This window comes from Triticum aestivum, chromosome 7D (assembly GCF_018294505.1).
Source record: "Triticum aestivum cultivar Chinese Spring chromosome 7D, IWGSC CS RefSeq v2.1, whole genome shotgun sequence".
In the NCBI taxonomy this organism is placed as follows: Eukaryota; Viridiplantae; Streptophyta; class Magnoliopsida; order Poales; family Poaceae; genus Triticum; species Triticum aestivum.
Window position 1 is genome coordinate 39,414,916 of NC_057814.1, and position 27,805 is coordinate 39,442,720.

Genomic DNA, 27,805 nt, shown 5'->3' on the forward strand with positions numbered 1-27,805 from the left:
CAGGTCGTGGTGGCGCAGTAGGTGGCATAATTTTTTTCTCTATTTTTTGTTTTCTCTTTTGCTTTATTTATTTTGTTTCTACTTACAACAAAAAACTTATTTATTTTATTCCATTTTGTTTCTAATTACTTATGTATTTTAATTTATTTATTTTATTTTACTGCTGCTATTTTTATTTATTTTACTGCTGCTATTTTTATTTAATTTATTAAGGTTTATTTATTTTAGTTACTATAGTTTATTTTATTTTATTTTATTAAGGTTTATTTGTTTTTATTTATTTTATTAAGGTTTATTTATTTTATTTACTATTAAAAAATGAACATAGATGCGTCTATAGAGAAAATTCAACCTAAATTCATAATAAATTTCTATGAAATTCAAAGAAATTTACTATGAATTTAGGTCAAATTCCCTGTATAAGGGCATCTATTTTCACTTTGAGAGGAGCTCAACAAGGCAGAGAGGGACGGGCTTATAAACCGGTGTGAGCGCCCTTCGGTTGGCGAGGTGGGACTAAACTCTGACTGCTACTAGGACCAACCCTTTAGTCCCGGTTTGTGGTATGAACCGGGACTAAAGGGTGAGCCTCTGGTCCCAGTTGAAGCCACCAACCGGGACCAATGGTGGTGGGCCAGGAGCAAGGCCCATTGGTCCCGGTTTGTCCCACCAACCGGGACCAAAGGGGCCGGACGAACCAGGACCAATACCCCCACGAGGCCCGGCAGGCCCCTGGCCGCACGAACCGGGACCAATGCTCACATTAGTCCCGGTTCGTGACTGAACCAGGACTAATGTGAATATTGCCCTGTGACCAAAGCCCAGTTTTCTACTAGTGGCAACACATGCAAGGAAGTTGTGTTGCATGACACTCGTAGTTGTCCGAAGAAAAATGAAAGTGTTTTTTGTGAAATCATTGTATCGAAAGGTACTATGTGATGGTTGTTCCTCTGGTTACATTCCTAATTAGTTAGCATGTACTAATTCAATGGGTTCGCCGTTGCATCTCTGGCATGTGTGTTGTAAATATAACTACTCCAGTTACTGCTAACTTGATGTTTTCAGTGGGTTGGTACAACTTGTAGTGCTAACAGTGGGCTGGAAGAAATAATTGTCATTTTAGATTCATCACATATATTTTTGAGTGGACAACACTTACATGACTGTTATAACATGAACTGGTGGATGTTCACATGTAATTAAAGGCATAATCTCAGACAGCTTGGGCATACAAATGGATATTCTTTCGATGAAATACAATCATCACTGCATTTTCATTTATAACGAACAAGAGTGTATAAGTATATCATAAATTTGAATTATGAGGGAAAGAAACGATCAAGCGATCGACATCAAACTAGAAAAGTTATTAAGAACAAGGAAGAAGGAAAGACTGAAGCTTTTGGTGACAACAACAGCCTCCTCGAATCCATGAATTAGCAGATGCAGCCTTAAATGATTCCATAGGCGCCTCTCTTCAGCTCACATGATAAAAAGTTTCGTGCATTCCTTTCTCATAGAGCATCCACCACACTAGCAAGTAAACCCATACAACTCGATACAAATATTCAGCAAAATATCATACGACAACATACTAGCAACTACAGTGCCCGAGATTGTTGTGCCATCAGCAGAAGATTGGCTCTTCTCAGTGGGCTGCTCCTTTAATCACATCGATTCAGCAGATCAGAATAACACCTGCTCAAAAGCAGTATATAACTATATATCCATATAGCTACGACAAGTATGAAGAAAACAGAAGGACGTACACTTCGTTCGCGATGGTAGAACCTATTCCACCAACTGAAAACAATTAAAGTACTTTGTGCAAATGATAGAGTTCACAATCAGCAGTTCAAATACACAAATCCATGGATTGATTAAGATGTTGATTACTGCACAGATTTTAGTTCATGACGAACTCAACTCCAAGAAATGATCTAAAACTGAATATATCAGACAAATTGACTAAACAAAGAAGAAAATAAGTTCAAAAGGAGCATGGCACTGATCAACACGAGTTATCCCTGCATAAGAAAGTTGCAGACACAGGAAGGCGCTGATGGGCAATCAAGTGAGCAGAGCACCCGCGACGGCCAGCGCGTGCTTCTGGTACTGCCGCTATGAGCATGACGGCAATGAGCGTGGACGCGACCTGCCCTCGTCTACTCCATCATGCGCTTCCCAACTGATGCGGTCACCGTGCACCCTGGATTGGCGCCCTCCGTCCATCGTCGTCGAGTGATGTGCTAGATCGGGCGGCTCTGCAACTGTAGCCGATGAAGGCGTCGGTGGTGACGACTGTCCTGCTAATGGTCTTGTGGTGGTGCGCTCCGGCGGCGCGCGCTGGTCCAGGACAAAGTGGGTATTAGGTTTGGGGTGGGATGTGAGCGGGAGCTTGGCCTGCAATATTTTCATATGCTCGGGAGGTTCGTGCAAAATGTCTAGCGCAACCCACCTTTCTCGATATGTGCCATGGGATCCTAATCCAATCGCTCAAGTAGCTGGATCGCACAATCTCACCTAACATGCTGGTCTCATTCTAGTCCTACTTCTTCCCCGTTCTTCTCTCATCTTTCCCATCGACCATCGTCCATGTGTGTGTTGTTGCCTATATGAATGAACAACTTGGCTAGCTATCTAATTCGGTGAAGAAACATTGGTGTTATATATGTATAGAGGAGAGAGGGACAAACGCAAAGTTTCTTTGTAGCCCGAGCTCCACGGTCCCTCTTATCTGGGATGTTGGTTTGCATCGAGATTGGTGCAAAAAGAAGCCTCACGAGCCGCGCAGCTGCTGGTTGCAGTGTCATTAGCAGGTGCTGTCCCGTCCTGTCACATGTCCCGTCCTATCACATGCAGCTCACTGCTCACCTGGTCACATGCATGCAGGTCACTGGTCACATGCAGAGAAAGCCAGCGCTGCTCATGTTGCATCCTAGATGAGAGAGAGGCGAGAATGAGGAGTAGAGAGAGAGAGTCGGAGGTGAAATCTATTATTTGCAAGTCTCAGATTTTTGCAAAGTCTCAAATGGCAGAGAGAAGAGAGAGGGGAGAGAGAGAAGAGAAAATGAAGACAAATTCTGCATGTGAGAAATTTTGTTTTTACTGAGTTAAGAAAGCGATGAAGACGAAATCTGCATGTGAAGAAGCTTGTGTTTGCATGTAAGATTGCATTTAAAAAAAGAGAAAATGAGAAGAGAGAGAATGAGCGCTTGTGAAAAAGTCTGTGTTGTGCATGCATGCATGTCATGAGGAGACTTTACTAAGAGAGAAAGGGACAGCGGCTCACATGCGCACATAAAAAACAAAGCCTACTGAGCTACCCTGCGTGCCTACCACTGCTAATCATCTGGTATGTTTCCAAAATGGTCTATCACGAGCACGAATCTCGGAGGTATTGAACGGGATGGATAGAGGGTCCCGTGGAGCTTGAGCTACAAAAAAACTGCACTCAGGGCCAAAACCATTATTCACACGTGTAGCATGCTACTGAATATTCATTATACCTCCATGAATGATCATAGGTACTATAGGGTTGATGTACATAGGAGCCCCCGGCATACTTATTGGTAAGCGTGTAGTCTTCATTGAAGGCACACCTTAACCCAATATAATTGTGATCCAAAGTTCATTATATAGTACTGATGCACCATATGGCCCTATGCCACCTATTTCATAGGTTACTTGGTTTTTTTTTGTGCCAGTAGGTCAAGTAAGCAGAGTGAAAGATACAGAAGAAGCAGCCCCGGTCCAACCCATATGGTCCACCTATCGTTGCAGCAGAGCAAGGCATGCAACTACAACCGCTCAAAAAAGAAAGGGGACATGCAACTACATGGATTCAAACCACACGCAGCACACAGCCGTGTTGACAGGCTACCATAGTGCAAGCTACCATTACTGTTTGGAGATCAAAAATTCTATGCGTATCCTCGACTACATAGCAGAAGCACCAGCGCTTGATCCAAAGACACCTAGCTCAAATTCTGGCGGAATATGTATAGGGGAGAGAAGAGACGACGGAGGTCATTATTCACACAAGTGTAGCATGCTAGTTGAATATTTTAAGTGTCCATGGTATGAAACTATGAATAATCAGAGATAGTTTATAAAGTAGCATGACAATTTTCACATTTTACGAGCATGACATTTATAAATTTATGTTTTTCTCTGCTTTTTTAATAAAAAAATGTGTATTTCTTTTGTTCGTGGCATTTTTTATGTAGACGATGGCAGTTTTTATACTACATAGTGTAGTAAAGTTAGTTTTTTTTTACAATAGTATAGTAAAGTTACCGGGGCAGTTCTAAAGTTTAGCCGGGCCTTTTTGGACAATCGGGGCCTCGGGAGTCACCCTGGTCCGCCCCATAGCGAACAATCAGAAGCGATCGCTAGGCTCCAGTCCCGAGAGATCGTTGAACTTTTTTTTAGGGGAACAGAGATCGTTGAACTTTGTAAGGATGATTGTAATGTTTTTTTCTTTGCGGGAGAAGTATAATTGTAATGTTGATCCTGAATGATACAAGTCTTTTACCCGCAAAAGCAAAAGGCTGGTTTATAAGTACCTATGTAGTCTGTATACAACATGCGGCTTCATTTAGAAGAAAAGTTAACAACGAATTAACACGCCGATTGTATGAAGATAGAATTAGTAGTCACGTGCGGCTGGACCAGGAGTAGCTCGTTGTTCAGAGACCAATGGCACACGATTGTCTCGAAGCAGTTTGGTAATGAGGTGGACGGTTTTGATTGGTAATTAGAATGAAGGGGGCCCACACTGAAATTCGGGGGTGTGGGGCGAGATTAGTGAGGGCGGAGGGATAAGTCTGTTAACTTGGTAACTCATGTCTGGCATTTTTTGCTTAAGTAGTTAGTTGGCCCCATTCTGGGCCTCCAAGACGAGCTGAGAGTCGAAGGTTTGCATCACGGCCTTGTGACCTATTCAAACATTGCTTCCGGCCGGGTTGCTGCTCTTGCCATTGACATTCCCTCCCCACCTTTGAAAAAAATTGCAACCACGCCGGCGCGCACGAGAACAGCTAATTGAGGGAATCAGGATCTTCCCATGTAGTGAGCTTGACCAAGCCGGCGTCCTAGTATGCCAACACCTGGACGATATACTTGCCACCGCTACATCACGTCTTCGGACCCTGCAGCTGTGCGTCAGGTGAAGGTAGCTAAGGTAATACCTAACAACCAGGCCTGAAAACCTTATGTAACAAGGATACAAGGAACACCAAATGCGCTTCATTTCTTTCCGGCAGCTCTAAGTGGTAAGCAACTTTCCCAATATATTAATGTTCTGACATGCTAATGTTCTGATGTCTCTAATTCCCATGTGCATGTAATTGCATCTGATCTCTCCGTTCTTCTCTCATATTTCCAGTCGTCCATGTGTGTTGTTTCCTATATGAATGAACAACTTGGCTAGCTATCTAATTCCGTGAAGATACATAGGGTGTTATATATGGTATAGGGGAGAGGAGAGAGGACCGAGACCATTATTCATACAAGTGTAGCATGTTGGTTGAATAGTCATTATACATCCATGCTATGAATGATCATAGGTATTATAGGGTTGATGTGCATAGGAGGCCCCATTGTACTTGTTGGTAAGCGTGTAGTCTTCATCGAAGGCAGACCTTAACCCAATATAATTGTGATGCAAAGTTCATTGTATACTTTCCCGCAAAAAAAAGTTCATCGTATAATACTCATGCGCCATATGGCCCTATGCCACCTATTTCATAGGTTACTTGGTTATTTCTCTAGAGACGGTTACTTTGTGCTAGTAGGTTAGAGAGAAAGCATCGCAGGTCCTGCCCATATGGTCGACCTATCGTTGCGGGAGAGCAGGACATGCAACTGCAACGGCTCCAAAAAAACCATGCAACTACATGGATCCAAACCACACACTGCACACAGCCGTGACATTCTCAAAAACAAAACACCCATGTTAACATGGGTAGTCATGGCTCCTTCATAGTGCCAAGCTGCAATTACTGTTTGGAGCTCAATAATTCTATGTGTATCGGAGGCCATTATTCATATAAGTGTAGCATGTTATTTCGTGACTAATATAAGTGTAGCATGTTAGTTGAAAATTTTATGTGTCCATGGTATGAAACTATTAATGTACAGAGGTAGTTTTATAAAGTAGCATGTCAATTTTCATATTTTACGAGCATGGGATTTGTAAATTTATGTTTCCTCTGTTTTTGTATGAGAAAATGTGTATTATTTTTTGTTTAGGATATTTTTAATGTATACGATGACAGTTTTAAAGTTTAGCTGGGCATTTTTGGTCAATCAGGGGTCACCGTGACCCGCCCTTAGCGAACGATTAGAAACGATCGCTAGGAGCTGCACCCCCGGCGGAACGAGAATAGAATTGTAGTCTGGGTGTGCTCCGGTCCCCCAGAGTTAGTTGAACTTTGTAAGGAGGATTGTAGGGTTGGTCCTGAGTAATACAAGTCTTCTACCCCAAAAAAAAAACTTGGTTTATAAGTAGCTCTGCAGTCTGTACAACATGCGGCTTCAGTTAAAAGCATAGTTAACAATGAATGAACACGCCGAGCCTAATAAGAAAGAGTAGTCAGGCCGGCTGGACCAGGAACGGCTTGTGATTCACAGATCAATGGCACACGATGGTCTCGAAACAATCGATCCCATCCAACTCCGGCGCAAACCGCAGCCGCGATGACGACGGCAACTGCAATTTCCCCTTGCACGGCTGCTGCTCTGCCCCCGCCGGCACATGGCCCTACTTCCCTTGTTTCCCAGCTGATCCAGCCTACTCGTCCTCCTGTAGCTTGGTCCCCTGCCAGGAGAGCCAAGCCCAGCTACCGCTGCAGCCAGCGCCTGGGGCGATGTCGGCCGGCGACGCGCTCAGGATGGAGAAGGCCAGCACCTTGTCCATACTCGAAACGAAACCCTTTACAAAGCCATTTGTATCCAGTATACTAATAAATGTACTGCATGCAGTTGTAAAAATGAATCTACATGCTTCATCAATCGTATGTTTCTGCAATTTTCCTGCTTGTTCGAACATGTTTGATGTACTTACACATTAACAAGAGTGTATGAAACCCATTACAAAGTCATTTATGTCCAGTATCCTATAGTAATAATGTCTGCTGCTGGAGTTGAAAACTGTTGTTGAATTTTTGTAAGTGGTACCAATACAATGGTTTGCACACATTGCCATTGTGCCTCTAAATGATCTTTAATTAAAATTCATGCCGAATTATCTGGGTTTGGTCCTCTGCTTTTTTACTGTTTATTTACTTATGCGGATAGCATATGTTCCTATTTTTAAATATAGTTATCTGTGCTTCCAATTGGTAGAGATCAAAGTATTAACTCACTGACGTAGGGAAAAGGAGCTCTTCTATAGACTCTACTAGCAGTGGATATAGGGTGAGCCTTTATGAAGTTGTCTTATGAAATAAGGATCGTATAAGTTCTGGTCTTTTGAGTATACAATCCTTTCGTGAGAATACTATACTTGCAGGAGAATAACACTCTTATAATAGAATGCCACTTTGTAAGCTTCCATTCAGAAAAGTATACAGTAGCATATTTGAGAGATGAGCATTGGCAGCTCATCTAAATCTGTGTTCACCATTTAAGGATGAACCACGTAATATAGTCAGTATGCTCACTCGAGTTGCCGTGCTAACTGAAAATCTATACCTATACTAATAGTAATACGTAAAACAAGTCCTGAACCGGATTCATTTTAAGACTTTATAGTAAAACGTTATAAACCTTTGCACCGTTTGCTGAATTCGTAGGGTTAATCACAGTACAATACATAGAATGTGATCTGAAATTGTTAGTGTTATTGATTGACAAGAAATATGAGGAATAGAGTAGTACCCTTGATTGACTTGGCTTGAACTGAATGTAACCGTGGCACATACAACAAATTCTGATTATTACTGGATTTGTCTACTTTAGCTTGAATATGCATGCTCCTTTCCATCTCTTTCTACAAGATTATTTTGGCTCAACCGTTTAGCATGTGTGGAGAATTTAAAGACGGGTGTACTCTGTAATTCAAGATAAAAGCCTTGTGAAATTCAGAACATCTCTATCGAGATAAGGGGTTTGAAAATTTAACACTTTAATTTGTTCTCTGCTTTTATTCAGTTATGGCCATTTCAGAAATATCTATTTTGGACCATATATAAACAATGGACATCATGGCTGTGAGCATTTATCTAAACTGCTATTTTTATCAGCCATTGAATATGATCATATTAGTGTTTGGCTGTTTCGCTGTTTGCCTCCCTCTTGCTATAGGTTGTAGCTTATCTATCCGAGGTGCAGCCTGTACATTTAAGGTTCAATCTATTATGTTTCGGTGAATGCGAGTCCCTTGATTTTTTGCATTCCTTGCTCAAACTCAAACATATTGCAGATACCTTTGAAGCAGCTTCATTGTATATTCTATGTACTTCAGTAGTTAACAAAGCATCCATACGAGAAGCATGCAGTTAACATAGATATGTTGTGCCTTGCAGCTTCAAAACTGAGAGACGACAGGTTAGAGTGCTCATTTCCTAGCATTTATATATGGATCTACAGTGACCATGAGTTTGGGGGCTAAAAGGTACTGTCTTTTCACTAATGTGTTATTTCTGGAGAAAGTTCTTTTCACAAATGAATTTTCTTTGAGTTTGAACAACTCAACTAGATAAGTAGCTATAAGATGCCTGATTAGGCCAGCCAGCAAAACATTAGTATGACTAGGAGAGAGGTTCTGGAGCACGACGTCTGATACTGTAGCCTACTGCCTCGAGTCGCTTACGGGTCCTGACTTTCTTTGCTTGGCTCGCCAACGTCCCAGCTATGATCTTCACCACCGCCCCTACAGCTACGCATGTTGTGTGATTATACCACGTCCTGTGTATTGATACGTTGTGCTTTGTATGATGATTCCTACGTATTAATTTGTTGCTCACATTGAGTGCTTCCTAGTATTCATATTGATTTGCAGAACATTACTATGATGATCGGGTATGACAGGGAGATGGCTGGCGCACATGTCCTCTGCTCTCTCATCTTCCAAGCTTTCTTCCTCGCATCCACCAAAAATAGTTATGCCATACACATGTAACTAATCTAATGTAAATAATTATTCAAAATAAGAGAGGGGACAATTGTCCCCCCCCCCCCCTCTCCACCCTAAAAACAATGGAAACATTGGCCTTGGTTACCTTGGCCTTGGTTGCCTTCTTGCATGAGCTGAATGAGCATATGAGTATTGGTGTTGGTGGCCGCCATCAAAGCTTGCCATGCCTCCGGAGGCGGAGGAGGTGGCGGAGGACTCGACTGCTCTCCATCATTATGGTCCGGGTTCTGACGCGTTGGGGGAGCCATCCTGAAGAAGATGACATCCGTTAGAATCACCATAGAAAAGATAGACAAGCTGAATCAATGGATAGACATTTGCAATGAAGTCTTCACAATTAACATCCGAACAGAGATTGAACGAATGCATTTCAAAGTTAATAAGATACGGCCAGCTGAATGAGAAGCCACTTGAAATTGAGGTTGATGAATAAAACAACAAGTTACAACTGGAACAAATACATGGTAAATATTCCTCAATCTCAAACCAAATATCTGTTGGAAAGATAACTTAGAGCTACTTGACTTCCCACCTATTAACTCCCGAAACTTTCTGGTTATGTAATTCGGTGTTGGGGATACAGGGAGGCACAATATATCAAACAACTAACAAGCCCTACGCTCCAACTGTATCCATCCTTCAACATAACCAAGTCCCGAGAGATCGTTGAACTTTTTTTTAGGGGAACAAAGATCGTTGAACTTTGTAAGGATGATTGTAATGTTTTTTTCTTTGCGGGAGAAGTATAATTGTAATGTTGATCCTGACTGATGCAAGTCTTTTACCCGCAAAAGCAAGAGGCATGGAGTATGTAGTCTGTATACAACATGCGGCTTCATTTAGAAGCAAAGTTAACAAAGAATTAACACGCGGATTGTAGGAAGATAGAATTAGTACTCACGCGCGGCTGGACCAGGAGTAGCTCGTGATTCGCAGACCAATGGCACACGATTGTCTCGAAGCAGTCGACCCCATCGAACTCCGGCGCAAACCGCAGCCGCGACGACACGGCGACTGCAATTTTGCACGGCTGCTGCTCTGCTTCCCCTGTTTCCCTGCTGGTCCAGCCTTCTCTTCCTCCTGCAGCTTCATCCCCCGCCAGGAGAGCCGAGCCCAGATGCCTACATCCATATATGCAAGTCTATAACTGCATGATAAGATAAGAAGTTTCAGTAGTTCATCCACACACTTTGAATTTACTTCTCCATTTATTTCACCTGTTAATTCATGAATATATGTGAGCAGACACGAAAACAAACTGACGAGAGAAGAACAGAGGGCACGGGGAAAGCATCAATATTGAACCAGCCAGTCTATCGGTCTGCAGTAAACACCCTTTTTCTTCTGAATTTTCACCGCGGGGAGAGAGAACTCCCCCCACCTTAATCTTTTCATTAATAATAAAGAGGCAGACCCCAGGTAGAACAGTACTGGGGCAGGAAACTAAGGAGTCAGGCCACTTAATAAAATCTTGACTGAGCCCGTGGGTTTGGACTTGTAATTAACTAACAACCAAAGGAATTTTAGTGCGAGGGTAGTTTGGACATCTAGCGAATTGCAGCGCGCAAAACATCTCTACTCGGTCATGATGTCAAGCCTTAAAAATGGAGTTAAATACACTAGTGGTGCCTCAACTTGTCTAGCACGGTCACTTTAGTGCCCAAAGTTGTAAAATACCTGAAACTGGTGCTATAACTTGTCTCGTTGTGCAAATACGGTGCCTCTGTATGTATCTCGGCATACGCCCTGCCCACGTGGCGTACCAACGTGTTGTTGGCCTGCATGTCAGTGGCCGGAAGTCGGCAATGCACTGGGTAAGCCCACGCGGTGGATTAATTTTTTTGTGCAGAAAATCCCTAACGTTATATTTAATTACACGAAAATGCACTGGCTTTAACATAATCCAGAAAAATCATTTGTTGCTCAATGCTGGGCCCTGCATGTCAGCAAGTGGGATGAAATAATATAAAGGAAAAGGGCGAGCCTACAGAGATTCGAACAAAGCACCACAGAGTACAGCATGTGCACGTTAGCCACTCCAAGAAGCATAGCCATATGTTCACGACAAGATGCGATTCTATTTACAAGGGAAAAATTGAGTCGCATGAATTTGAAAGAAGGAGCGCAGGTGTGACCTGGGTTTTTTTCGGCCAAATTTTTGGGCAACCGGAAAATCCGCTGGCCCCTGAGAAATTATGTTTTTGATAGGGTTTATTTTTTTGAAAATTTTGAACTTGAACCTGAAGTGTTTGCAAAATAGGTTATGTATGCCAATTCAAATATCTAGTGTGCGTTGGCGTAGTGGATAGGCAGGCGTTCTGTACTCGTCACATCGCCCCATCGACTCCCCCTTTGAATTTTTTATAAAAAAATTAACTATTGTTTGGGTGCTTAAGAGGTTCAACTTTATATATTTTTATGATCTTAAAATATTTTAAATCCAAAATTCCGTTGAGCAATAGAGGCCGAATTTTTTTCCAAGATTTTCGTGATTTCATGGTTACCAGTTTTACCGGCCCATCTGATAAGAAAAACGAGTTCTTGGGTTTGAACCCCGTGACTCAAATTTTCCTTGTGTAATTCTCTTTATTATTCCCGCTAAAAATATTTCTCTTTATTATTTGTTTTAACTTAAAACAGGACTGCAGGTTGAATTCTCTGAAATAGAGGGACTTTTCTAAAAAATGTCATGACGGACGAGCAGAAACCCAATTTGCTTTATTATTAGGTAAAGATTCCACATCGAGTTGCTCGTGAGGCAGAGTTCGAATACCCCCATCTCTCCTTTATTGTACTTCTTATTACTATAATTTCATTACATGTACCAACTTGTGGGCTCATACACGACACACATAAGTATTTGAAAACAGTTCTGAGTAATTAAATAAATTTTTAGGTGTTTTTTCTGAAATTTGATTAAAATTCAAGGAGTTTTCTGTAAAAAGAAAAACTCATGAGCGTTACACACATAGCGGGCTCCACTGACATGTGGGCCACCAGCCAATTGGCACTCCAAACGGGCATCTCATACACTCATACGTATAGAGGCACCGTATTTGAACGCTCGAACAAGTTATAGCACCAGTTTTATGTATTTTACAACTTTAGGCACCAAAGTGAACATGACGAACAAGTTAAGGCACCTGTGATGTATTTAACTCTTAAAAATGGGTTTCCTTGTAGAATATGAAGAGCTTGGTTTACAGGTAGCTCGGTATTCTGTACAGCATGCGACTTCATTTAGAAGCACACGTCAACAATGAATGAACACGCCGATCAAACGAAGAAAGAGTTAGTAGTCACATGCCCGGCTGGACCAGGAGCAGCTCGTGATTCACCGATCAATGCCACACTATGGTCTCGAAGCAGTCGATCCCATCAAACTCCGGCGCGAACCGCGGCAGCGGTGACTGCGATTTCCCTTTGCATGGCTGCTGCTCTGCATCCGCCGGCAGAACGCCCTACTTCCCCTGTTTCCCTGCTGCTCCAGCCCGGTCGTCCTCCTGCAGCTTCCTTCCCCGCCAGGAGAGCCGAGCCCAGCTGCCGCCGTTGCTGGCGCCGGGGGCGATGTCTGCCGGCGACGCGCTCAGGATGGAGAAGGACAGCACCTTGTCCATAGTCGATCGTCCTGCAGCAGCTCAAGTGGCCGATGCTTTCCTGCACGCACGCGCCCGGACTTTTCTTCAATCAATCAATTGGTTTTGCTTGCTTGGCCTTGCTCGGGTTGGTGAAGGGAGAGAGGGGACGCGACCCGGCTTATATACGGCGAAGCCTCGAGGAAGCAAGACCCCCCGGCCTGGGCAGTTTGTTGCGCTGGAGCAGTCGAGAATATTGGTGGACGCGGCCGCGAGGGAGAAGCTTTGGGCATGGCGGTTTGGGCTGCAACCATCTCGCTGTTTCGGAGCTTGGCGCGCGTTTATCTTCTTTTTGTCCTGTGCTTTGCCTTCTCTTCCGGGTGGCGTGTCCAAGACTTGGCGATACATAGCACGTTCGTCCGAAAAGCCACCTACGTACAAGAACTCGCCCACTATTCTGCTTACAGACCCCGCATCCTCCCAACCCGCAAAACGTGTTTGCAGTTCGCGCAAAAACGCTTTTGCGGGCCGGGGCGAACGGCCACAGTTGCAGACCTCGCATAATGGATCCGTAAAAAAGATATTCCCGGAATATCCTTTTTCACGGGTCAGCTTTGCGGCGTCTGATCTGGCGTAGCTCCTCCCGGCCTGCAAAACTTAAATTTGCAACTTAAATTGCTCTAACATAATGCATTTCTTTGCTTTTGCAACAACATTAGATACAAAAGACATCACCAAATCTTTGCTAGAATAGCAAAACAAAAAAAAACAAGAACCACAAGTATGCATTTCAGAAGATTTCCAACTTCCATAATTGCTCCCACAAGTTGGACTAATATCTTCTCCATGCATTCATTGTTGATCTGCGGATTCTTGATTTTGCTTTTTTTTTTCATCTTTGGTTCAAAAGAAGTAGACGTTGCTTCCCCTCTAGTTGCACATGCAGCCGCATCATTGCCTTCGATTGTACTAAGGAGTGCACTAACATCTATTAAGTTTCTTTCTATCAACAAATCAATGTATTGGCCTTCCCAAAACCAAAATGAGCATCCATCGTCCTACACAAAATAATGAGCAAGCTCGAAGTGAGCTACCGCAATTGAACTAAAGAATGAGCTACCGCAAGTGCACGTACCCCGTCGTTTTCGCATTTGAAGAACACCCATCCGGGGTGCTTCGGCGTGTCCGAAGTGAGCCGCAGCACTCCCGCGTGCAGTCGTCGCACTGTATGAGCGGCATCGGCAAGCCACAAAGACGCTGCGCGAGCGCCGAGCCCGGTGGACGGCCGGACGAATCCATGCCCGCAAACCTTCGACGGTGGCGGGCGGACGAACCCGTACCTGCATGCGGCGATGCGCCCTTGCCTGGGCTGCGGGAGAGGCTCCCCGACCACTCCATCGCTTGGGGCAGCAACCGGCGGCCGGAAAAATCCAAATCCGGCGGCCCGCGATGAAGTGCCGCAGATCTGCAAATCCGGCGGCCCGCCGACGCGGGAGGAAGGGAGGGGAGGCCTCGTGCGCGTGGCGGCCTACCGGCGTGCTCCTGCCGGCTGCTTTTGCCGGAATCTTAGGCGGCGGCCGGTGACGGCGCGAGGGGGGAGAGGAGTGGTGGTTGGTGGGGGGAAGCGCGGGATGAAATGTCCCCCCACCAACCGCTTCCGCTTATATGCAGGACACCGCAACCGCGAGGGGGAAACCCGCGTTTTCCCGGGTTGGGGTCGGGATTTTACTGCGCCCCTGAAATTTTTTGCGGGCCGGGGCGGGATGCGGGGTCTGATCGGGCTGGTTTTTCCGCCCCGACCCGCATTTTGGCGGTTATTTTACGAGTCGGCGCGGGATGCGGGGTCTGCTAGAGTTGCTCTTAACTCCTTAGTTTCGCTAGACTAGTGTACAATATGAACAAAAAAATCACTATTTTCAACTGAAACGTCCAAATTTGATTTTTCTAGACCATAGAGTTTCGAACATGCTCATGAAGTTTAAAAGGTAATCTAGAAAAAATTCATGAATCAAAAATATTCCTGAATTTTTTAAATTCTCACTAATTACAAAATGTCTGTGAATTTGAAAAATATTCGTGAATTTCATAAAAACATTTGAGAATTCAAAAATTGTTCCCTGATTTTAAAAAAATCCGCACATTTCATAAGTAGTTCATGAATTTTAAGAAAAGCAATAATTTAAATTTTTTGCAATTTGAAATAGGAACCAAGAATTTTAAATATGATCACAACTTTGAAAGTTCTTCATGAATTTGAAAATATGTTCAGAAATTTAAAATAAGTTCATGTATTTTAAAATGTTTTTTAATTTGAAAAATTGTTTTCGACCACAAATACTTGTTTACAAATTCGAAAACGAAATTTTCAAATATTTGAAAATTTACAAAAAATTTAAAAAAATATTGTGTATTCAAAAAAAGAAAAATAAAAATAAAAAAATCACAGGAAGAAACCTGTAGACCCCTTGAAAAAAATTGGGTAGGCTAGAATTGAAATTCATAAGATGTTGAAATAAGGTCATGGTTCTGGCAAGTGGATATTGATGTCCTTCAAGTGCACATGGTTTAGTTCTAGTCTTTTAAAAGTAAAAGTATTGATCACACAGGGAGCACAGGGATTGGTCTTTGTCTCTTGTAGAGATTTATAATATTAAGCTTGCAAGTTTGTTGTGATCTAAAGCAAAGCGAAAACGGAAGCTTAAAATATTTAGAGGTTGTTGCAAACACGGTGATAAAATGCAAGAGTTTAAATTAAAGAGTGTGAAACGTAAGTAACGGTTGTTGGAATCAAGCGTTCCCGGGGAGTCTGAATTCCCCACTAATATCTGTCTAACATGACCGATGCCTAAGCATAATTTAAGGTCGGATTCCTAAGCCACTTTATATGTCTCTTCAAGTGGGCAAAGCCAAGTACAGATACATGCATACATACACCAGCCTCGTATCTTGTATGCCTCTACCATTCATCCCCATGTATCTTGCACCAGCCACGTGCATAAATGATTCGTCCAAGTGTGTGAACAAAAAGAAGAAGAAATCATTCAATCGTAGTTGTTTCGTGTTCGGGTGTATCCTCGGTTTCACCCTACATAAAGACCATATAGCTGAAATGGTTTATTTTTCTACTTTGCCGGCACGTGTAGGCATGGGCCAAGGCACATGTACGATTGCACCCGCAGAAAACCGAATTCACTCATGCCTCTGCCTTTCAAAATCACTCTTTGCATCGGTTTTCATCCCCAAAATGTCGATAATATCTCAACCTTGTCGCTTCCAGTAATGACGTTAAACTAATGCCACAAGGCCTAGCTATAGCACCTGTCTGAGATGTGCTCATGTTGTCTTGGATCTCCATCCCCCGATCTTTTCATTATTTGCCCAGGCTCACCCTTAGGGTTATCATGGCGTCGGTATGTGAATCTATCGCCAGAGGAGACTAACTGGGAAAAAGGAGAAAGCGCTACCCGATCAGTCGTCGCAGCTACCTTTTTTTGATAGTATGGAAATAGTTGGTGCAATAAAAATTACGGATCTAAGAAATATGTTTGTGGATTTTAAGAATGTTCTCATTTTTTAATTAATATGTTCACAGACTTAAAAACTTTTCATGAATTTAGAAAATGTTTACGAATTGAAAAAAGTTCATGCAATTGAGAAAAGTATTCCAAATCTTAAAAATGTGAACTAATTTCGGAGTATTCACAAATTTTCATAAAGATTCGTGCTTTTTAAAAATTGTTAGCAAATGTAAAAAATACTCCCAATTTTAAAAAATTGAGAAAGGAACTAATTGAAAAAATCATGAATTTGTTTCAATAAAAAATTCATAAACTTAATAATGAAAGAAAAGGAGAGGAGAAAAATGAAAAATAAAAATGAAGGAAGACATGAAAAAACAAACAAAAAAGCAAAAAAAAACATGCAAAATCAGTAGATAAAAAACAGAAAAAGAAAAGAAAAACTGGGCAAAGGAAATACCTAGAATGTTACCAAAACCACTATAACCACATTCTACATTCTTGTTTAATTATATGAGCCAGACCGTTCAGAAGCGCACAGAAAAGCAACTATTTGTCTTCCGAAGAGGCTCAGATACAAACCACTATAACCAAATTGTATGTATTCACGTATTTGATTTAAGATTTTCTTTTTTAGCAACCGAAGTGTGTTTTTCAAAAATTTCAAATATCAAGAGCAGTGAAGTCCGGTAGCTGCAGGCACTTTTCGCAACGAAGCCCCCAAATAAGTCACGAATAATAGCCCATAGGCTCCGTTGCCTCCATCAATGTGAAACGAGGTGTCCTTGTTGAGTTACACACTGCCGAACGTAGATCAAGTCCATTTATGAACTTGGCGTCGGTGCGCGATCCTCCCGAGCAATGGAGTTTGCAACTATCGTCCTCATGCTCATCGATTAGTGAGCAAGGGGATCGTATTTTTTCCTCATGAAAATATTTCAACACTCCCACCAGATAAACCAGAAGGAAACCATTAGAAAAAATTAGAAAATTGATTAGAGGCTCTGCTTTTAGCAGCTTCCTCGTGTCAATTATCAAGTCCACCCACACTTATCCAAAGTACCAATAGAAAAAAATGCAATGATATTTGCTTTCTTGGAAAATGCATGGGGTTAGGATATAACCATTTTTAAATAAATAAATATGGTAATTTGGATTATTTTTATTAAGATGAACAACTTCTGCTTTTCTCGATGCATGGCTAATTAGTCAGTAGTTTGTTACTTGAGATGATCAAGTGGATTATTAGTAGTTTCCAAACATATAAATGATGCCATTATTAACACCTAGTCTTTAGCATAGCTTCGACCTAGATTTTGTTTTTGAGAAATTATTAAGAAATTTTTTCAAAAAGAATAGTATGTATATGCGGATAGACAGTTAAGCAAGCACAAACTAAACTATTCAAAAATTGTGAAGCGTTAAATAGAATTCACAAATAATAGTAACCAACAGTTGTTTCTAAAATTTTATTCCATTGCACTAGGGAAAGACATTTAATCAAATACAGATAAAATGTCAGATAATACTACGCCATCATCTTGCAAGCTATATGGACTTGAATCAGACAGCTAAAAACTTATGAAGAAGCCTTTCATCACCTCCTTGGCCTTGAGCGACCAGATGTAGCACACTGCCAAGAGAAAGGGATTAATAAGATGTGATATTTCGATCATGCTCCATAATATCACATTTAGAATTTAACCATATTTTCATTCCTCTCCTAACATAGAGGAGCAAACACGAAATGTATGATTATCACTTAGAATATATCTCAGCAACAAAGCATCAGCAAAATACACAGTATATTACTTGTAAAAGGGCAATCTTTGAGGCACAAAACAAAATCCTGACATGTACAATATACTCCCTCCGTCCCATAATATAAGAGCGTTTTTGACATTACGTTAGTGTAAAAAACGCTCTTATATTATGGGACGGAGGTAGTATCAATTTGAAAAGGTAAACTTTGAGATGCCGCAAACACCAGATGCCCATATGTAAAAATGACAAAAGGATAAATAGGAACAAATTCTACAAGCAGGATACACAATATTTGGATATATCAGTACGTTTTATCTGTTCATTTATGATTTGTAGATAGGCAGCTGCATGATTCAAAGATCAAGCGATTGCCATTTTCAACAACATAAATTGGGGGGGGGGGGGGGGGCACTGATATATTCAAGTAAAGAATATAACAATGGGAGGTGAAGCTGAATCTAACAATAAAGCGATGAAGTCCACTTGAAACAAGAGTACATAGTTCTTTCCTTCACTAATCGCCACAAAATTTTAGCATGTTGTCTCACCTGATTTATAAAGCATTTTCACACCTGACTCCTTGATCATGTCATTCATGAATAAAAAAATACATAAGTAACTCTCCGCTTCAGAACTGTACTTGGCAATTTTCCATTTTTTAAAATCATATGCTATTATGATGAACTACAAAAGGTGAAACAAATGTCTGTCCTTATTTCAAGAACCCTACACTTGATAAATTATAGGAAATATCCAGATAATCATAAATTTAACTGAAGTTCAGGGATGCATAAGCAGCAGTAAGAATCAAGTGTGTTAACTTGAGGATCATCATGTCTCTAAAGTAATACTCCCTCTGTCCGGAAATACTTGTCGTTGAAATTAATAAATATGAATGTATCTAAAACTACAATATGCCTAGATACATTCATTTCTTTGACAAGTATTTTCAGGCGGAGGGAGTAAATTTTAAGGAAGCGCCCTAGTGGGGAAAAAGATGACAGATCCAAAATTGCTGCCAATTTAGTGGCATTATTCTTTGACAAACTCAAGGTAGCAGTACTATTTTTAGCAAGTTCATATGCAAAATCATTACAGTAGGTACCCTCGACATAGGTTGTAGGGAAAGTGCATATGTGATGTCCTTACTGTTAGTTAACTATGCTTAAAGCAAAGTGACATGAATCAGATTACCTGAATTAGTAGCTGGAAGAACTCTGCCATGTACTATACAGCCTAATGTACCAGGTTGACACCTAAGAAATGGATATTTAGTGTCCATAGTTCCCTATCTACAGTAGAAGATAAAACTAAATCAAATCAAAGGTCCCCGTGCGTTGCAACGGGACGAAAAAATAGACACATGGATCATTTGCTAAAAGAGAACATCATGCTCTCATCTTCAGACCTGCTACCATGCTTCGCTTTCCTCTGGTGCAGTCTCCCTCTTTTCTCTCAACATTGCATGTTTCGCAACGGAGCAAACGCCAGATTCCGAGTGCCCTCGCCGTGCACCGATGACAGGTGCAATTTGGTTGAGCGAGGCTAGTTTCTGCTCGATGACACGGGCTTTGGCGGACACACTAAAGCATTTCGCGCCTATGATTCCACAGTTGCGAGCGTGGTGACAAGCTAATCAGGAAGAGCCGAGCTCGGAATAATGAGTGCCTCCTCAACTATTAGAAAGCCTTCTCAGGTAAGTGCATAAAATGATATATAGAATGATAGGAGTGTCCATTACTAATAGACGTTAAGAGCATCAATTTCGCAAAGATGATACCCTCAAACTTTCTATAGATTAAAATCTGCAAATATTCCTTCAAGTCAAAGAAACTGTTATATTAAATTTTCTCATGGAGAGCTCACCACATTTTCTTCCATACTTGCTTTGAAAAGGCGTTTAATATGCAATCTGCATTAGACTAAATAATTTTCTATGTTGAGCTTCCAATTCATCTCCTAAACTTAAAGCCTAGACAATCTGTGAGATACTAAATGACTGAACTTCCCTGAACCTTGTACTCATACTACAGTAAAAAAAATTGCCCACATGATAAATTCTGACATTCGCTAGTGTGGAAAGGATAACAAAAGCTACTGCTACATACCTTGACATACGCCAGCAACAACATCCAAACACAAACAGCGGGCACCTTCAACGAGCAGAGCATGCAGCGTCTGGTCAGGGGATGTGAAGAAGCTTCACCACCATACAACGTTGTCGATGTACACGAACCAAGCCTCATAGGTTGTTTGCTCTAGGTCCATCTCTTTTGTAAATCTGAAATTGAGTTGAATTGTTGCTCTTGGTCAATGAGAGGCAAGATCCATGGAGGGAGATTGGATATCTGGGTTAGAACTTGGTCTTGAACATGGTGTCAGGACGCTGTGGACACAGTCAGGGGCGCAGCTGGTAGAAAGTCAAGGAGGAATCATCCGCCGAGTCCTTGTCCTATAGACCAATGATTATTAGTAAAGATTATTTCAACAACTCATTTTCTAGTGTTAGATATATACCGTAGTAAGAAAAAATATGCATAGATGTGGAATAATCCAATCTAAAAATTTAGCTAATTTGTAAACTATTTATATTTACAGCATGATGGGGTCGAAGTTCACGAGGTTGCTCGCCTAAAAGGCAAGCGGTATGGACAAGCGTGGATTTCTCGCCTAGGTGTCCTTTAGGACCTCGGTGGCTGGAGGATCTCCATTAATCAATTGTCTCTAAGCGCAACCGGGTTAGCCTCCCAGTCACGGTCATATGCAGATCGAGATTGATCTCAAAACTCCTCAGTCATCACCATAAGTCACAACAGAAAGAACATCACCGTACTTGAGGGCGTTGGGTCCTCGGTCTGCTTGGCCATGGGCGATGCCGACGGTGGGCTCCTTCCTGCCACAGCCCTCAGTGCGGTTGAAATAGGGTGATTGTGACAACATTTAATAGGTATTTAAAATAGAGAAGCATTTGAGAGTAGCTAAAAAAAGTAACAATTGCTATGTTAATAGATTTTTATGCTGGTGATATATACCTGAAGTCCTGAACCAACCCATGATATTGGTTGATGTCAAAAAAACATGATACTGTTAGTCTGCATATTTGTTTCATCCCAAAAAGAAAGTTCAGATGCTTGTTTTTGTGATGACTTTGACATCTCCACAATGATGGATTTACCTTTTATGTGGCCAAAGCACTGTCAGAGTATGCATCATCTTATAACTGCACAAAAAGTATTGCGTATGTTAGAAGTTTGAATTAGGATTCAATCAAAGAACCTGGTAATAGCTGAACATAAATTAGGATAAAATTGCAATAATAATGGCCATCAATAGTTGCAACAGGAAGAAGAGGCAGATGGACATCATGCAGGTTTACCAATAACAATGTTCACCAATAATTATTATCACCAACCATAGCTGTTTTCTGTTTGTAATAGGACTGTTTAGGAAATTAGAAGCGCAAACTCACCTTCTAACACACATGAGCACACCTACACATATGGTGCTTCCTTCTGGCCATTTTCTGGGTGGCTTCCTCTCATCCTCGAGGCACAAGAATCATGCAGGATAGCGGCAAAAATCACACTCACAGGCAGCATCGCCACAAGCACACATAAAAGCGGTCAGCGGCACATCACACGCGTGCGCGCGCACACACACATGCACCTTCGTCAGCCAGCACAAGCAGACACTGTGAGAGAGAGAGAGAGAGAGAGAGAGAGAGAGAGAGACGGAGAGAAAGTGGTGTGTGTGTCTCAGAGAGAGATGGGGATAGTACCAAATCCGAAGCGACGTGCAGCCAATCAGCCAAAATTTCATCGACGGCGGCTCACGCCAGCCCGACCAAGCCCTGGACGCGGCATGCCCAGCCGCTCGGTCCCCAGCCCACACTGTCGCGGACGCCTCCTGCACCGGCGGCATCCCCGAGGGGTCCCCAAGCCGATGCGTGATCCGGCGCGGCGGGAGGGGCTGGCCCCGAGGAGCGGCGAGCTGGCGTGTCCATCGGTCTGGAGCCTGGCCAGCGCCAGCGGCTCAGGGGACATGGTCGGCGGCGGCTCATCAATGGGATCGGCGGCGTCTCCTGAAGAAGATCGATGGCTCCCGACGAGGTAGCGCATGGATCGGCGGCGGCTTGATGTGCTAGGGCGGCGGCGAAGGGAGATCGGAGACGGGGCGGCGGCAAGGGTCGGCGGCAGGGAGATCGGAGACGGGGCGGCGGCAGGGAGATCAGAGACGGGGCGGCGGCGAACGACTCGTGCGTGCGAGTGCTTCGAGGGCAGGAGGAATCGCTCGTACGTGCGAGGGACTGGTTAATTTTCGTAGGTTTTTTTTCGTAGATTTTTTTCACACCGTTTTTTTCAGGATCGACCGGAGGTTTGCACCTTGTGGGTGCGCGGGTCCGGGGGAATCGATGGGATGCGGAGTGGTATCGAGGACGAAAAAACCCGTCTCGGATGGGACGAAAATTGACCAGCGAAGACTACCAACTGCTCCATCTCTATTCCTAATGTCTCAATTGGTAGTCTGCGTTCCGGGTTTATTTTCGTCCCACCTATCACGGTTTATTTTCGTCCTCCCTCCCACCTCCCATGTAGTTCCCTCCACGCCAAAAAAATCGAACCAACCAACGTTACGAGGGAGCGATGCCTCCAGGTACTCCCCTCCACGCCAAAAAGACGGACGAAAATAAACCGACGAAAGAAAACCAGCGAAAATAAACCCGTCTTGGACTGGCAACGTGCGAACGAGCGAGCGAGCGGGCGAAGCCTCCAGGTGCCCTCGAGCGACACCACACCAGATCCCCTCGCCATTGCCCTCGCCCTCGCAGCCGCCGCCGATCCCCTCCCCCATCTTCCTTCCTCAAACGCTAACCCGTCTCCGCACCGCGACCGCCACCGCCCGTCGTGGCCGCCCCCGCCACCTCCCGCCGCGGCCGCCGCCCCAGCTCCAGCCGTGGCCATCGCGCCCAGATCCAGCCGCGGCCGCCGCCCCACGTCCCACCGCGGCCGCTGCCCTGCGCGCCAACGACCCCTTCCCCCGCCGCCGCGCCACAGGTCCACTTCGCCATGAGCTCCAGCGCCGACCATCCCGCCGCTGCTCGTGATCCCCTCTTCCGTCAGCTCCACTTCACCGGAACCGTAAGTCCATATGAGTATGCGTAGCAGGTTCATCAGATCCTCCTGACATGTTCTTCCTTCTCCAAAATATTTTCTTTTATGTTTAATTCTTCGTCATATGATCATTTCCTATTACCCCAGTGCCTTTCGCTTGAATTCTTGCTGATGTTGGCTGTAGCTTCAAACGGCTTCGCCTGCGTGCCTACGTAAATTTGTACTGAGCGATGCCATTTTGAAAGAAAAAAAACTGAATAAACTACAACCCATCAGACGAGAAAAGGCTGATTCTGCCAATTCAAGTTGGATGTCTGGCTAGGTGTCTTGTGCAGACTTGACATAGGCTATGTTGGACACTAGCAAGTGTTCCCAATCACATCTTAAAGAAATTCAAGTTCGATGCAGGAAATGTTTGCTCTTTCAAAATCAATGTATTTGTGAGTACCAAGCTGAATAAGGTTTATTATGCATGCTGAATAAGGTACTGAAATGATCTGAATTTCAAACTCTGTTTTCTTTGCTTGCTTGGTAGTACAGTCTGCAGTACATAACACATCTCATTTCTTCTGTTATAGTTACATTTTTCAGAAACTTGAGGTTCTAAGGGCTGCTTTATAAAAGCTTTGTACCAAATTTACTGAATTAGAAATAACAGTTGATAGAGCTGGTATGTTAATCTCATAGCCCTGACGTTGAACATTTTCTGCTTTTGTCCTGTATATGCACACTTACCTTCCTGCAACTGTATGTACATCCTCTGTAAGGAAATATAGGAGCGTTTAGAATACTAAAGTAGTGATCTAAATGCTCTTATATTTCTTTACAGATGGACTACTAACTAGCCAATTGCTTTCATTTAATTATCATTATTCTGGAACATGTTGCTCACTTGATATTAAACATTTTAATTAGAATAAGCTATCCAAGGAGGTTTTATTAGGAAAATTTAGTTTATGTGACTTTTTTTATTTGAACAAGCATACGCATCTCCATTTTTTCATTTTTAGTTTTTTATTTGTATAGTTGGAACATTAGTTTGATGTGAGTTTCAGCTACCTGCTTGTTATTGAAACTGCAAGAACTTGCTAGCTTTTGTCAAAAGAAATGGAATGTGATGGAAGTAAAAGAAGATAAGGTGTTTTTGTTGATCCTTGTGTTTGATTTTAGGGTGTGTGTGTGTGTGCCTAATCACTGTAAATAGTAAATACTCTACAGTTATGACAGCGAAATCCTTGTGAATATGGACAGATGGAGATGTATGAACGGGCAATTCTTGCAGTTAATTATTGTCAGTTTGCGATTCCAAAATACAATGACCCAGATGTCATCAGAAGATAGCAATTGAATACCGAGACTATTCTGATGAAGTTTTTTTAATATATTTTTATAGTGTCTTGACTTTTGTTAACTACCGCATTTTAGGCTGTATGTGTATAGGAATACATACATGGCAAGAAGGGATTATACAATACCTAGGACCTGAGCAGGAATGCTTGATGAAATGCTTTATAATATTTTAGCACTGTTTTTCGGCAGTCCTTGTGGTAGGAAAGTGATCCATTCTTCAAAAACTCATCTACTACTACTCACCTTGTATAATTTTTTATTCTGCTGCATATTTGGTTTTATCATAAAATGAATGGATTATTCTGAAATACAGTGTAACGCCCCCCCTATCAAAGATTATTATTTGAGCATTTATTTATTATTATTCTTTTGCCTCTTGCTATTGCTTGCTAAAGGCACATGCATACACGAATCTTTCCTCGTGCCATTGTTTCTTCTGCAAGCACCTAGCACTGTAATTTCATGAATCAAGTAAGATTCTGCTATTTGGCCCAAAGAATTATCTGATGATACATTTCCCCTTTCCTTGCTATAGTTCCTTTCAGTCAGCTAAACGTCAATATGTTGGATGATGTTGTGGAGAGGGCCACCGAGAGGGGGTTTGCATTGCCAAAGTCGAAGGTGGCCATCGCCTTGACCTGCCTGGACCTCTTGACCTTTAACAACGCTCAAACAGGAAACACATGTTGGAGGAGGAGACCACAAGCTAATTGTAAGCATCAACTATTTGTTAGCTATCAATCTTGTCCTTTGAGCATATATACTTTATATCTTAAACCATTATGCATGAGCTTTTTAGGATGATGTGGATGAGTGGATCAGAGGACGACATGAGCAGGTATTTCCATTTGATCATACCCAAAATGATAATGTATACACTAACTTAAGATGATGGCTCTTCCACTCTGCTAACATAACATGCATGTGCTTGTGTGGAGTGCCTGCAAAATTAATAGCTCAAGTCTCTCAACACGCGGATGGATGATGTTGTGGAGAGGGCCATCGAGAGGGGGTTTGCATTGCCAAAGTTGAAGGTGGCCATCGCCTTGACCTGCCTGGACCTCCTGACCTTTCACAACGCTCAAACAGGAAACACATGTTGGAGGAGGAGACCACAAGCTAATTGTAAGCATCAACTATTTGTTAGCTATCAATCTCGTCCTTTGAGCATATATACTTTATTTCTTAAACCATTATGCATGAGCTTTGTAGGATGATTTGGATGAGTGGATCAGAGGACGACATGAGCAGGTATTTCCATTTGATCATACCCAAAATGATAATGTATACCCTAACTTAAGATGATGGCTCTTCTACTCTGCTAACATAACATGCATGTGCTTGTGTGGAGTGCCTGCAAAATTAATATCTCAAGTCTCTCAACACGCAGATGTGGAGAGGGTTCTCCTAGCGGTCATTGCAACTGTGATATGCATTTCCTTGCTCTCGGCTCTGATCAAGTTTGTAGCGTCTGGGAATGTGCATATGAAAATCCACACGTGCGATTTGGTTGTTATATTTTTTCCACACTGGTTTCTAGAGATGTTCAAGTTATCTCATATACTATATCGAATTATAATGGATAAGTTAGTGTACATACTGATTTGAAGATCCTTTTGCTGTCATACACATATTACTGCAGGACCATAGCGGACCATTGCAATGCGGCAAATCAAATTTCAATACTCAACACTCTTCTATGTGGATTAGTAAGTTGTTTATCTACTTTCACTTTTAAATTGCTTGTTGAAGACACTTGATTCACTTTGTGCCTGTTACTTTAATCTTGCTAAGTGCATACAGAAAAAATTCTACTTGCCCCTTGTCATGCACAAAATCGAATAAACCTTGCAAATTAGTTTACGCGAATCTGGTCCTGTAGTTAAATATTATTTTGTCTATGAAATGAGATGAAGTTTGTCCCTAGAATCTACAATGGACTGAAAACAAAACCCAAGATGTGGCAATTCAAACACCCAAAAGAAATTACTTGCATACCTTGCTGAGATGATCTTTTTAAAGTTTCTGCATTTATCTTTGGTATCTTTAGTATCTTCAGCCACAATACGACCTGCAGGAAGACCACAGGTGGAGTGTGCTTGGACGGCAGCTTGGCCGCCAACTGCACACCCTTCTAGGCGGCCAAGCAGAGATTCTTTGCCTTGGCAACCGCCTTGGCCTAGAGCCATGCCAGGTCGTCGTCGCCGAGGATGGATGCCAGCAACAACATCGATTTTTGTGGTACCGACGAAGTTGGTTGTGGGGCAAGACCATGGCGGGGTGGCGCGAGGCCATGGTGGGGAGAGGACATGGGCACGAGGCTGTGGAGGCTGACGGGAGAGGAGGTCGGCAGAGCAACGCCGTGGTGGGGACAAGCGGCTTGTGTGATCGGCTGCTGTGTAGTGAGGGGGCTACCTGTACGGTGAGAAGCGGTACGGTGAGGTACCTGTACATATAGGAGTGGCTACTTGTACGTTGAGAGCAGTCCTAAATACGCCCAACAAGTGATCTAGACGTACCACATGGCACATGTGGCCAACTATCCATGGCACATGTGACCAACTATCCAAGTTAAGTTGATGATGAGTATTTGATGAAAGTGATCTAGACATGAGCCCGTGTACATAAGATCTAGATATATGGAAATCTCACAAATTCGGAGAGACCATCTAGCGTACTTCTCAATTTTGGTATTGGTGGTGCCATTGTTATTCGAGATTATTTTGATGTTAATTTTTTGTCTTATGAATTTAAAATACTTGAATCATGATCTGGGTGCTTCTTCTTGATCTGGTCGGTGAGTGAGGATGTAAGAAACAGGGACATAGATGCACATTGGGGTTAGAATTTAGGGAGATAGAAACCATCTAAAGTCTCTCTGCCCTAAAATAAATCTGAACCCTTATAATGAAACTTGATGCCCGTGCAGATGAATCAGAATATTTAATTATCTTATAACTATGCATATGGTGATGGAGCAGCTATTTGGGCTGATCTCCTGCTGTTCTAGCAAAGTTTGGTTTAGTATTTTGTTTTTCTCTACGAAAGATCAAGTAATCTGATATCGAGCTCCTTCTTTTACAGTAATCGAATTTTGAGTTTGCAATGATTGTTCATGCCTAATTGGCAATATATATTCACAACAAATTATTTTTGTTGTCAGACGAAGGGCATGACGGATGGCACCGGCGGAAAGGTGAGCGCCGGTGGAGATAAGCGAGAAAAGGAGCAGCGCGAGGCGGTAGGCAGCCTTGAAGAGGATGAGAGGGGCCGCTGCTAGGGGATGGTCCTAGGGATTTTTGAATCAACGAGAGCAGTGTCGGCCCAGGTATCTTCTTCCATCTC

At 42.6% G+C, this 27,805-nt stretch overlaps 1 long non-coding RNA gene and 1 pseudogene across 5 annotated transcripts; both read right to left on the minus strand.

Moving 5' to 3' along the window:
• Positions 1-12,360: 12,360 nt before the first annotated feature.
• LOC123164366 (uncharacterized) lies at positions 12,361-12,851 on the minus strand (annotated as a pseudogene).
• Positions 12,852-17,631: 4,780 nt separating this feature from the next.
• Positions 17,632-22,456, minus strand: LOC123167212 (uncharacterized). Of its 5 annotated transcripts, XR_006483860.1 has the most exons (5): positions 21,469-22,453; positions 20,833-21,219; positions 19,408-20,451; positions 19,194-19,291; positions 17,632-17,868 (listed from the first exon to the last, which is right to left on the minus strand). It is a non-coding gene; the product is annotated as an uncharacterized lncRNA (long non-coding RNA). The 5 variants fall into 5 exon arrangements; XR_006483857.1 differs by having other exon boundaries at positions 19,194-20,451; positions 21,469-22,456; XR_006483856.1 differs by lacking the exon at positions 19,194-19,291 and having other exon boundaries at positions 20,108-20,451; positions 21,469-22,388.
• Between the last annotated feature and the right edge of the window lie 5,349 nt (positions 22,457-27,805).